The sequence below is a fragment of the Adiantum capillus-veneris genome, unplaced genomic scaffold (assembly GCF_014529385.1).
Source record: "Adiantum capillus-veneris isolate H3 unplaced genomic scaffold, ASM1452938v2 Hic_scaffold_264, whole genome shotgun sequence".
Taxonomy (NCBI): domain Eukaryota; kingdom Viridiplantae; phylum Streptophyta; class Polypodiopsida; order Polypodiales; family Pteridaceae; genus Adiantum; species Adiantum capillus-veneris.
The window spans coordinates 183,628-192,329 of record NW_028221395.1 but is presented as its reverse complement, the minus strand read 5'-3'; the positions used below and the strand labels follow the sequence as shown (position 1 = coordinate 192,329).

The 8,702-nt window shown below is 40.0% G+C and overlaps 1 pseudogene; it reads right to left on the bottom strand.

The window, feature by feature from the left end:
• Positions 1 to 2,977: 2,977 nt before the first annotated feature.
• LOC147417364 (uncharacterized) lies at positions 2,978 to 8,104 on the bottom strand (annotated as a pseudogene).
• Positions 8,105 to 8,702: the final 598 nt, after the last annotated feature.

Genomic DNA, 8,702 nt, shown 5'->3' with positions numbered 1-8,702 from the left:
TCTTCACTTGAGTTGTAAATAGGGGGCTTTAGTTGGCTGTTGTGTTTTCAATAAATGTGTTGTTTTGATTGAATGCATTGCAAGTATATCTCTCGAAATGCGATTACCTATGCTTGCATCTAGAAAGTATGTGGCACTAGGTGTCTTTCGGATGCAAAGTCAAGGCCTCTCCCCAAATGAAATCAACTATGCCTCCAAAATTTGACAACATTAACAAGTTGTAAAGAGGTGCAACCTCATGCCAACTCTCCTTACGAATGCTTTCCTTGAATGTGTTTTATTTAAGACATAAAAATAATTTAGCAACAAGTGAGTCGCTATGTATGTCAATTTCGGCGCACTTTTTGGGCCACAACAAGTCATTGAGGAACTTCTACGACAACTTTTTGGTCTAAGATGCAATTTCTTGGTCTCCAAAGGTATTGCAAATTGATGACCTTTTGCAACAGCTTTTTGGTCTTAGATGCAATGTCTTGGAGTGTGCGTATTGCAAGATATGTTTTAACATACACAGGGATTGGAAGCTCTTGGATGGCGTCATCATAATACATATACAAAGTGAGTATGGGTGCACGTTTAAAGCTAAAATGATTGGGAGATCTTGTTTTGTTCAGTCAAAGAAAGCAATAAGGAGATCTGTGTGTGTGTGTGTGTGTGTGTAACACGAGTCTTTCTCTATCTTCATTTTGCGAATGAACGGGCCCCGTACTTTCTCTATGTGTGTCTTCCTCCCATGACATGTGGCGCCATGTGAGGGTGAGGTGGCGAGCTGAAAGAATGGAGGTGACGGCTGGCCCTCTCTCTGGAACCCGTTTTAAAGGCAGTGAGCAGCTAAGCCACAAGCACACTCTCTTTGGCAAGCAGACTGCAAGCAGGGTAAGGGATAGGCAAGAGCGCATGGGAGAAATCTATGCAGGGAAGAGCCAAGAGCTCTCTCTCTCTCTCTCTCTCTCTCCCCCCCCCCCCCCCCCCCCCTCTTTGCTGCTGATGAGATGTTCTGGATGGAACAACTAACGATGCGTTCCTGTCCTGACCTTGTCTATCATAGTGGACTCCAAGCAGTATAGCCAATGAGGCTATGAGCGTGCAAGTAGCAATAGAGACAAGATATTGAACTTGCGGGCTGAACTCTCTCTCTCTCTCTCTCTCTCTCTCTCTCTCTCTCTCTAGTCTGTAGAGGAGGGGCACCAATAGGACTCTTTGCAGAGGGGTGAGGAGGTAGGGGGCACATCCGTTGGCGAGGCGATGGAGGTGGAGGGGGGAGGCAGGCGAAAGGGGGCTACGACAGGGGCATGATTCTCGCTGTCTATCTCCTGTGAGGGAGCTGATGTGGAAAGGGGGAGGAGGGGAGAGATTCAGGGATATCAAGCGAAGAATTGAATTATTATTTCAGTATTCCAAAATGGAAATGAGTATAGTATAGATATAGAGGGTTTTTCACAAATAGCTATAACGAGGCTGTGCTAGTTGACGAAGACAGTTTGAAGGTGGCACTTGGTGACGGTTGTCACTCCTACTCAAGATCATGCAGAGAACCCGCACCATTAGGCACGGGGGTTTTCAAATGGGATCAATGGTGGGGTCATTCGAGCCGTCGGATGCAATTTTGTAAATTCGGGGCGAAAAGTAAATTTTGGTCAACACGTAAATTTGGGCCCGCACCTCGAGCTTCGAACCCACGACCTCTTGTGGTGCATGTGCTCTAACAACCATGCCCATGCGTTCATTGAAATAGGTGACATTTAAATGCCACATATGTAAATGCCGGCTGATTTATAAATTCGAGCCACACAATCTTGTAAATTCGAGTCATCCGATCGCATGGCTTACAATACGTGCGCCTCACCATTCTCACCTCCATCCCTGATCCCATTTGAAGGTGCCCATGCCATAATATAGTGCTATGCCCAGAAACTTGAAGGTCCCCGGGGCGGGACCGGGACAAAATCTCTTGGCTCTGTCGCTCTTGCAGAGATGAATATTCCTGGAATCGTGGGTCTTTCAACACGTTGCCAAGTATGTGGGTTGTTGCGAGGTCATTTGATCGAGAGCTGCCGCTCCCATTTTCGTGGGAGAAGAAAAAGACACAGGCAATAAACGCATACGCATCCGATATACAAAACCAACCTGTCTATGGACGTCTCTTTTCTCCTTTCAACTTTCAAGAATGATAGTAGTCGCATCACAGCATCAGCATCAGCATCAGCATCATGAGGCCTCCTCATGTGATCAGCCTACATTTCCCTTGCCCTACAAACATGTATAAATTCAAGCACCGGCCATGGCTTGGGTACATGAAGATGCAGCAAGCAGAGCGACCATCTGCTACTCGCCATGTGTTGATGCACCCTCATCCTCAGGTTCACACACACACAGGCTTAATTCCTTAGCATCAACCGGCCAAAGACAGCCCCTCATCATGGCCACCTCTGGTATTGGTACTGACTCAGTAGGTGCACCCGGCAGCTCCTTGCATGGCGTTACACAAGGAGCTTTGGACGACTTACCATATGGCAAAAAATATATAATTGCTAGATATATTACTAGTTTCAATACACACATCTAGCAAAAGTGCAAACTAGTAAGCGTGAGAATACTCCTAGATGCTTCAAGTAGTAATTTTCTTACCATATAGTAAGTTGAGTAGCTATATGGTAAGATAATTGCTAGATGAATCAAGAGAGCAATCTCACTTACTAGTTTGAGATGTGTTATGAAACTAGCAATATATCTAGCAACTCAAATATATGAAATAGTAATTCATCTAGTAACTTCAAAGCAAGAAGTAGTAATCCATGTAGCAACTACAATATCCAACTAGTAAGTCAATTAGTAAATAATTGCTAGATGAATCAAGAGAATTCAAGATCACTTGTCAATTTCATACATGAAGTTAATTGAGAGTGCTCATCTAAACATAAAGCATATTAGTCATTTGACCTCAAGCTAATACACATTGGAAATCAACAACCATTGAGAATGTCCATTTAGATACATTACTTAATCATCATTACACAAATGAACGTCTTTTAAAGTTAAAACACCAAGCTTTGAAAAATCGATATGCACTACTCCTTCAACTAAGAGCCATGCCACTAAGTCCTCACACATTGTTGAGGAAGTAGTGTCATTCACTTTCCTACCAAAGAATGAATGTGTCTTCTTCAAAGCACAATAAGTGGGCTTGATCAATTGGTAGATCTCTTCCACTTTTTGAGTATGAAGCCACTTCATTAGAATGACTTCTTTGTCTCTAGTAGACAATGTTCTTGCCTACAAAAAAAAATGATGGAAGTGTAAGATTCTAAAATGCTATATCTTTCTCATGTGTAAAAAACTAATGCAAGCGAGACTTCATATGATCTAAAACACACCTTGATTTCCATAAGAGACTTCTCTCCACCATCTTCTCTTAAGGACTCCTATACCATTGAAGTAATAAAGTTATTTATAAGCAATCAAAGACTATTCTTAAATGAAATCCTAAGTAATTACCTTTTTCTTATGTTTTGCCGCCTTGGAAGCTTTGTCTTTTTCTTCTAACAAATCTTTTAGCTTACTTGTAACCTTTTAAAATAAAAATGACTCAATAACTTAAAATGCTAAGAAGAGCATCACACTTACTCTAAGTAAGATAATGAGAAAATTAAGTATACCTTTCTCTTTCGATTGCTTCTCCTAGAGCTCGCATCCATATCATCCGCAGCACAAGACTCGCTTAAACTTTTATCCTTCATTTTCTCACGAATAAAAATCAATAAAGACACTACATAACTAAAATATAGCATGAATCTCATCATCAGATAAGGTTTTTACAATCAAACCTTTTTCGTCACATTATCACCATTGCCACCCCCCTCATGATCTATATGTGTCTCTTTTCCTTGTAATGAGACTTTTGAGCTTTCATCTCTTATAAAATGTTGATACTCCTATACAATTGTAAAGAAAACATGATCTTCACAAAGAGAGAGAGAGAGAGAGAGAGAGAGATTGATTAACAAACCTCATAAGCACTTTTTGGATCATCCTCTTCCATCCATGACATATCAGGAATGTACACATCCTCATCTTTCTACATTCACAAAAAAGAAACATAAATAAAGTAAACTTATTACTACCTCATAGGGAGCATAAATAATTTAAATGTCATAGCACAAAAGAACCTACACGATTTGATATATCATCAGCTTTATCATCGACAACAAACTTCGTCACTTGCTCATCAACATGAGAACTCTCAATCTGAAAGAAGTTTAATGTGAATAACATATAACAAATCAAATAAAACCCCTGTCATAAAAGAATATGTACTCACTGTTGCATGAAGCTCTCCTTCTTGATTATCTTTCTCATCCTTGTGCTCAATCGTTATATTATCATCATCCATACATAAGACCTATAATTCTAAATATTATTAAACAAACTTGCAAAGATGTCAAAACAAATATAGGCTCAACATAAATTACTGTACCATGGAGTTGGTTGAGCAAAGTGTCTCTTGGCTTGTCTTCTTTTTGCTCCACTTACGTTTTGCCGCTAATGACTTGATACACCATGTGTATAAATCTTCCTCCTTCCATGGATAAGCCACACCATCTATTGTGATGGCCTTGAGCGTTGCTATATTCTCTTTAATGATCCTCAAAACTACATTCTTTCGCTCATTGTTGTTACGAAGATCGCCAATGGCTTCTCCTTTAGCAAACCACTTTCTCACCTCTCCATAATTGACATATAATACTCTATATTGCTCAGGATGCTGTTTTAAGAGAAAATCTCGACCATACAACTTATTTCTCTCTCTCAATTTTGGTGGTGGTGGCCTAAAAATCTGATCATACACAACAGGATCATATCTAGGTAGATCACTGATTGCAGCGATGCTAGAGGGATCCGAAGTTACCCTCTTATTTCCAGAATAATTTGCTCTCCACACATTGAGAGTTTTAATAGCCTCTTCACTAGATCCTCCTAGTAGCTGCTGTAACAATGATTGTGGGCAACTCATACTTGCCCTGACAAAGTAACAAAATCATATTTACGATACAATATTTATAAATTTAAATCAAATAACTGAAACAAAACAACATAAAATCAATTTTAAAGAGTTTTCAATCAAAATTCTTACACATCACAAAAGAGAGAAAGTTTTTGTGTAGAATCAACTTTAAAGAGAGTCCTGAATAAAATAGTAGATACAAATGCTTATACATCATGGAGATCGCCACATAATAGGTATCCATTGTTCAAGCACACCAGGTTTTGTAACTTTTTTTTGTCTTATCACAGTCCAATTTTTTATTAGAATATGACAGCTATCCCAACTTCTCCAATGATCTTCTTCGGTGTGAATAGTCCACGTATTTCTTGGATGTACATCAGGCTTCAAGATGGCAAGTCTTGCCAATTTTTCCTCAGGATTTGATTCCCTTACCACAACATGTTGAAAGACTTTTTCAAGTCCACTATTCATAGAAACTCTCACTATATCTTGTTCCTCTAACCATAAAGGAACATTCCCACATTGTCCTTCCATAAGCAATCTATCTCTGTGCTTCAAGTCCTTTACTTCATAGGCAATGAGCTTTTGGCTTTTAGGTAGTGACATTGGTATAAATTTATGAAGAAGAGAGTAAATAGGCTGGATACAATCCCATGTAAAGGGCATTGGTGTCTTCTCAAGGACACTCATTCCTGTGATTGCATCAATGAGTAACCTTTCAGAGTCATCATCACCTACGATGCATTGTCTGTAGTATCTTCCTCCAAAGAAAAGCATAGACTTCCCATTGAACTGCATTGAGAAAAGAGAGGTGATACAAGCCTTCCAATGTCCGCGTTTATCTGACATACTATTTGTATCCTCAGCTCTCACTACCACATGGGAGCCAACTTTATATATTTCTCCTCTGTACATTACCTTTTCGTATATCTTTAAATCTGCAATTGGAAAGCTCTCTTTCATATTCCAAAACCTCTTTAAAAATATGGACTCCTCAGTTGATGGCTCTCGATAGATGCATCTTTTCCTTGATATACAAATTCCCTTCAAAAGAAGACAATCAATACAAGGTGCACTATGGCCATATTTCAAGAGAGCATTCCACAGGGATCTTGCCTTGGCCACCGATGAAACAACTAAGAGCCCATCCATATGATGTGCAGAACACTCATGCAATTGGTCTTCATTACATGGGACATTGCTGAGTCCACTCATTGAGGAATGTAGATCTCTCAAGAATCTTTGATCAGGTAAGAGACCATCGTTGTCAGAGCGGACAGATTGAAAAACTTTAGTGAAAAACTTCCTCAAATAGAATTGGACGAATGATGCCTCATCGCTGAGATTATTGGTCTTGATGGTGCTATAGATCTTCACAAGACGCTCGAATATGTAGCACCAATAACGATCATGTAGCCCATGCCGAATTATATCGTCAAGAAGCTCACCATTACCTACAATCAAAATGGAAATAAATAGTTATGCTCACACACATAGCAAAACCAAGTAACTCTCAAAAATGAGAGAAATATATATACCGGCGATATGCTCTAAAGGTGATGAATTAGCCCCAAATGCCTCTTCCCTTCGAACTCTCCAAGATTGCAGTAGTATCTTCATAATTCTAATATCCTCCATGGACCAACCATGATCTCTACTGTAGTTATAAAAGCTATGAGCTATATCTACCAAGAGAGTTCCCAAAACATGCATTTTTGGCGAAATACCATTTACAGTTTTTAGGATATATGGAAGGCACCATTGAATAAACTTTTGATTCTCTTCAGCTTTGAAGCACTCAAAGTAGTTACTGGGAGAGTTTGGCCACCTTCCGTAGCGGATAGTGTTGGGCACATCCTTTGTAAGTGAAGACACTGCTGAATCTATCTCTTTCTTAAGAGCGTTGTTAGAGCTTTCAAATAACTGAGCAATATATTTCTTGAAGACGTTTAATGCTAAAGTGTGCATAACATCATACACACAATCAAGAGATATATCAAATCCATATAAGTCAGAGAGCCTCCAAAGTATGGACTTGCCTGATAGGCCTGCTTGTTTCCATGCAGCTTCCTTCTCTGCTTGTGTGCAGCAACGCTTGGCCTCTTCTAAGGCAGATTTCATCTCCTCAAATGTTCGTTGTGGTGGTGGATATCTTGCCTGGTAGCGATTTCCATCATAGACATATCGTCCATCAGGCCTGGTGGCATCTCTTACCAAAGTTGCCTGAGCTTTATCACGACGACAAAACTCTTGTCCTCCATTCTTGAGTATACCTATTTTGCACTGAGCCGGATGGTCGCCGGTAACCATCATGAGCAGTGCACGTATCTTGCAAGACTTGGAAAACCCTTGTGGATTGTCGAAAATCCTGTCTAGTGGATACTCATATAATACATCTATCCCATCCAAAAATAAGCTTTCAAGTTCATCCACCAACGGAGTTAGAAATGTTCCAAATACATCTCCTGAACTTTTTATAATCTTTTTGCAATTTTGCGAAATAAACAAAACTGGTAAAACATCTATGGAAGAACTACATCCAACATTAAGCAGTGATATTTCCACAACACCACAGCTCTTTTGGGTTGTCTTTGACGTTTGAAAGCCGTCCCAATGTAGTAAAATTGCTATATTGCGAGGATCACCCTAGCCAAATGATGACATATATTACACATAAGAAGAATGCAAAAGGAACCTCTAAAAGAGAAGTCAAACTCACCACTTCAATTTTCTTGCGACATTTGATGTCCTGGAAGCACTCAATGCAGATAAAGTTATATACTTCATTCGCAGCATCCCATCCGGTTGTAGTGTTGGATGGCGTTTAAAGACTGGAAATGTAGTGTAGCACTTTTTACATGTTGAATTTGAGCAAACCACAGGCAGTTCATATGATGTACTTGGATTCCAGAAGTCCTTCACTTCTTGAAACTTTGTTCCATCCCAAAAATCGATGATCCTCTGTTCATTGTTGAGTGCAGATGCGTTGTCCCATCTATGTTTGTGACGCCATAGATTTAGCAACTCATGACAGTAGGTACTACTCTTCGTCAGAAGCTGTAACTGAGGACCGATCGGAATATAATCAAAAGAAAGCATAGACTTTCTTGTCTTTTCGCAAATCGGACACTTCTCACAACACTTGGAGCAATCCCTCTTAAACTTTCTAGAAGAGGATCCAGCATTGCATACACATCTTGGAATTTCTCCTACATAGTTATCCTCTATGCTTGGTTGAAGAAGCTGTGGTGGATGTTTTACTCCTAGATTTCCTGTGCAGATACGATAGCGCCGAGCATTAACCATTCCAAGGCCTTTAAGCATGGTTTGCATTTGATCCCAACATGCTGGAACTTGAATACCCCCAAGGTCACCATCCCATGTAGATGGAAGTTGGACTAGCATTTTAGCCAGACTTCTTTTGAAAGAATTTTGAGTGACTCTTGGCCCCCCAAAGTCGCCAAAGAGCAAGCGTAACATTTTATCTTGAACACCAATTGGTAGTCGATGCTCATCCCACAAACTTTGAAGCTCTACTACTCTCTCCACTAACTCCATAAACAAAGTAGAGGACTCATCCTCCTGACTCTCATGGATGTCTATGTTATCCTCATCATTAACTAGCTCCTCCTCACAAGGTAGCTCCAAAGAGGTAAGAGTGGCTCCTTCGTCTGGTTGGGCATTAGATATAAGATCC